The sequence below is a fragment of the Pinus tabuliformis genome, chromosome 6, assembly GCF_031772625.1.
Source record: "Pinus tabuliformis cultivar Carrire ecotype Pingquan chromosome 6, CPIR1, whole genome shotgun sequence".
Taxonomy (NCBI): domain Eukaryota; kingdom Viridiplantae; phylum Streptophyta; class Pinopsida; order Pinales; family Pinaceae; genus Pinus; species Pinus tabuliformis.
This window is the reverse complement of record NC_142292.1, coordinates 1,275,714,815-1,275,719,661: the sequence shown is the minus strand read 5'-3', so window position 1 is coordinate 1,275,719,661 and position 4,847 is coordinate 1,275,714,815.

Sequence of the window (4,847 nt, the reverse complement as noted above, 5' to 3'; positions counted from 1 at the left end):
TCGTCACGTCGTTGAGGGAGAGGGCGTTGTCATGGTATATGAAATACTTTGCAAGTAAGCCAAATGCTATGTTTGATGAAATTAAGGAAGCCTTGGTAGTAGAGTTCAAGAAGCAAAAATCAGAATCTCAGTGTATCACATAGCTAAAAGAGATCAAGCAAGCACTGAATGAATCTGTGTGAGAGTTGGGATCGGCAATTCAAGGTTTTAATGAGTCAAGTGAGCTTTGAGATACCCCCACAACAACATAGGAATGGTTCATAGTCACACTACTGCCACATATTAGGTTACCATTGACACAATAGAAGATCGTGACACGAGATGAAGCATTGGAGATTGCGATGAAGTTGGAAGCTTTACCGGTTGGAGATACTCACTTAGGAGTACAACAGATACAGAATTAGCTAGCTACGTTGACCTTGGAATTGTAGGATCTGAAGAAGGCTAAAGAAGTCAGACCAGAAAGATCAAAAGTGTGGTGTGTGAAATGAAAAGTAGAAGGTTAATATAAGGATCAATGCCATGTGTTCAAAGATTAGATTGCAAGTGAAGCACCTAATCCAGTAAATCCAAACTTGTGGTGCGAGATTTGTAGGACGCAAGGTAAGCATCTCTCTGAAGATTGCTATCTATTAAAGAAATATATATAGACCTCAAAGAAGTTGTTTTGTAACTTTTGTAGATCGATAGTCCATGATGAGAAAAATTGTCGAAGTTATGACTTAATGATGGAGCGGACTGCTGATAGTTATAGATTGCAAGTCAAAGGGCATGCACATGAAGAAAAAGGCCAACACATTGGTCGAGGATGATTTCAAGGACGAGGACGAGGATGGGGAGAAGGAGTTGGTTGAGGATGAGGCCAAATTATCTGTTACAATTGTGGACAAGAAGGACACTTCGCGAGAGATTGTTAGAACCCTAAGCCTTTTGATAATGTGATAGAAGAATGTCTCATCCTTACTACAAAGATGCAGGAGAAAAGAAACCAGCAACCTGCAGAAAATGTCCAATGATGCTCGTTGAACGAAGAGAAGGTCAACTGCACATTGGCATTGTAACAAGAAGCAGAACCGCAACTAGTAATCATAAGGCCAATGGGAAAAATGAAGTTGAAACAACATGGATAAGGAAGACTACTGAAAAAACACCTACATTTGATATCTTGAAGGAAAAATAATCATTCATGGAGGCGAGGCAAAGCTTTATGGATGATGGGGCCTCGACCTCTACCACGCAGCCAACTCAGAAGGATAACTGTGAGATAGTACCGATTGCGACATAGGAGGTGGATCTAAATGTCTTGAAGTCTTTTCTATAGACCTACATGAAGCTGTTGAGGAATCAGAAGGTTGTGGAGGGATTATAAGAAATGATAGACTCATGTACTTCTAAGGATGTACCACAGAGTGAGATGCGCGCAGTAAATAATCTGCATAGACACAAGAAGAGAACAAGGAAAGAAATGAGGCTTACAACACAGATTGGAGAGTATGACATGGATCAGGTTATCTTAGATCTGGGATTTGATGCCAATGTCTTTCCAAGGTAGACTTGGGAATCGATCGATAAGCCAAAGCTACAATGGTCTACCATTCAACTAAAGATGGAAAATCAACAAAAAATCTTACCCCTATGAAGGTTATATAATGTCACAGTGGACATCGACGGAGTGCACACTACCACTGACTTCGAAGTGATTGAGATAGTAGATGATAGTAATCCTTACCTTGCATTGCTTGGATTGGATTGGGCGTTTGATAACATGGCTATAATTAATCTGAAGAAAAGGAAAATGATATTCGAAAGAAATAATATGAGGGTTATTGTTCCATTGGATCCATCAGAAGGGGTGAGGTATACAGAGCCTGTCAAAGAGGAATATAGCACGGATGACATTGATAATATCTATCAGATCACAACGAAGGAAGAAGTGTAGATCAATCTAATGCAAATGGAAAGCTAACTTGGGAGCAAGATAGTTCTTGTACCTCGAATTCAAAAGAAGAATTGGAGAACTGGCATAATAGATTGCATGAAGTGTCTACAAGGCGATGTGAAAGAATCACTAAAGTAGTGTGCTACATGATAGATGAGGTACGTGAATTACCTTTTTATGATGGTTTGGGTGATGTAAATACTTTCTTTAAAGATTACGAAAGACGGGCACCAGAGTGTCAGAGATTGTTAGTTTTGGATCAAGCGCTGAGGGCTACACCTGCAAGATGGTGGGGTACGCATAAGAAGAATAGAGGAGATTGGCATAAATGTAGTAGGTTGATGTGGGTAAGATTTGGACAAGTAAAAATAGAGCTTGCAGATAAGTATGATGGCCAGAATGATCCTAGAGACCACATACAGCTCTATATGGCAGCTTGGCAAGAAAAACTGTGAGAAGAATGGGTGCATGGTTTCATCCATGCCCTAGAAATGATCCCTCAGAACTGGTATTTGGAAACTAAACTTCGATATGGCACTATTAGCTGGGCAGAGATGGTGGATGGATTTGTGATGACATTTAGATTTGAAGATGATTTTCCACATATAGATGCAGTGTTGAATATAGTTAAGAAAAAGATTTTTGAAAACGAAGTTCCAGTTATCTGGCAACTTGATTGGGCTACGCAGATCCGGAATGTGATAGAATGCTATAATCTCACTGCATAAGAGGACGAAGATCCTTGCAACAATGATATCAAAAAATTAGAGGGACATGGTGAAGTAAATGGACCTGAGATAGAGTGCATGATATAATAGAACCATTGAAGATGATGAAGGTGCATTAGGGGAATTTTGAGGTCTAAAATGGGTCTCCTAAGAAAAATGTATAACCAAAATAAACTTTATAAGAACCAATAGGATTCAAGGTGATGATGTCAACCATGGGGAATGATTCACCATTTTTGGAGTAAAAAAGTAAAAATAATATAAAATAATAAAACTGCTTTTTCAACTCGTATTTTAAACTTATTTCCCTAAGGTTTTACTCAAATTTTGAGCGGGAATACTCGTTGGATGTAAAATTTAATTCTTAATCCAAGGAGTACCCATGTTGTATACTTTTGATGGACCCTACTACACGAAAAATGAGAAATACATGAAAAAACGTGTTTGCAATCACGTTTTTCATGTATTTCTCATTTTTCATGTAGTAGGGCCCATTGAAAGTATGCAACATGGGTACTCCTTAGATGAGGAATCAAAATTTGCATCCAACGATTATTTTTGCTCGAAATTTGAGTAAACCCATAAGGAGATAAGCTGAAAATACGAGTTGAAAATATAGTTTTTTTCTTTTTTCCCTATAAAATTTGATGATGTAATCTAATATTATTTTATTATATCCATTATTATTTTATAATTTACTCAGGAGGCCCATTTTATACCTCAAAATTCCCCTAATGAATATAGGGTCAGAAGTTGAACCGAAGTATGCTACCATAGGAGATTACTGGGACGAAGAGTCTGTTAGCAACATAACAAATTTGTTGCATGAATACCAGGAATTGTTTCCCACTAAATTTTCAGACTTGAAAGGCATTATAGGGGATTTGGGAGTTATGAGGATTCCTCTGAAGCTTGATTTGAAGCCTTTTAAGAAGAGGCCTTATAAACTGAACCCAAAGTATAAGGAAAAAGGTAAAAGGAGAATTACATAAGATGTTAACAGCGGGGATAATTGAACCTGTCAAAGAGTTTGAATGGGTAAGTCCCATGATAGTTCAGGAGAAGAAGGCGAAAGGGAAAATTAGAATCTGTGTGGACTTGAGGAAGTTGAATGATGCATGCCTACATGACCCTTTCCCTACACCATTTACATACGAAGTGTTGGATAATGTAGGAGGACAAGAGGCTTACTCTTTTATAGATGGATTCTCATGGTATCATCAGATCATAATTGCACAAGAAGACAGACATAAGAAAATGGTTGCCATGGAATGGGGCTCCTATCAGTATACAATGGTGCCTTTTGGGTTGAAGAATGCGGCCGTTATTTTTTCTAGAGTTGTAATTGCATCTTTCAAAGAGTATATACACAAATTTCTGGAAGTTTACTTCGACGATTGGACAGTATTTAGGCTATTAAAGAAGCATGTGGCAAGCTTAAGATTGATGCTGAATACATGTAGGCAGTATCAAATATCGTTGAAGTGCATATTTTTTGTGCCATTTGGAATATTGTTGGGACATGTGGTTTGTAAACAAGGATTGATGGTGGATCCAGTGAAAATCGCAGTCATTGTGAACCTCCCTAGTAAGACAACTGCGTAATACGCTAGGACACACTGGTTACTATAGAAAGTTTATTAAAGGGTATGCACAGATAACTGCACTGAAGGAGAAGTTGTTGAAGAAGGATGTGACCTTCCAGTGGGATGAAGAATTCCAGAAGATCTTGGACGTGTTGAAAGAAAAGATGGTAATTGCATTGATTCTAGTCTTCCCATACTGGAAGAAAGAGTTTCATGTGCATGTTAATGTGTCTTGCATAGCTTTGGCAGTAGGACTAGCACAACCGAGATTAGGGGATATTGATCATCCCATAGCATTTGCAATCAGGAAGTTGTTTAAGGCAGAAAATAATTACAGCATGACAGAAAGGGAGGGGTTATCCATGGTGTATGCACTGCAGAAGTTCAGACATTACTTGTTGGGAGCACATTTTAAAATGTTCACAAATCATTCCATGCTAAAGTACTTGGTGAATAAGCCTATTTTGGGAGGGAAGATATGTTTATGGTTGTTATTATTCCAATAATATGACTTTGAATTTATAGTGAAGTCGGGAAGATTGAATGTTGGGCCTGATCACCTATCCAGGATAAAGACGGGAGAAGAACCTACAA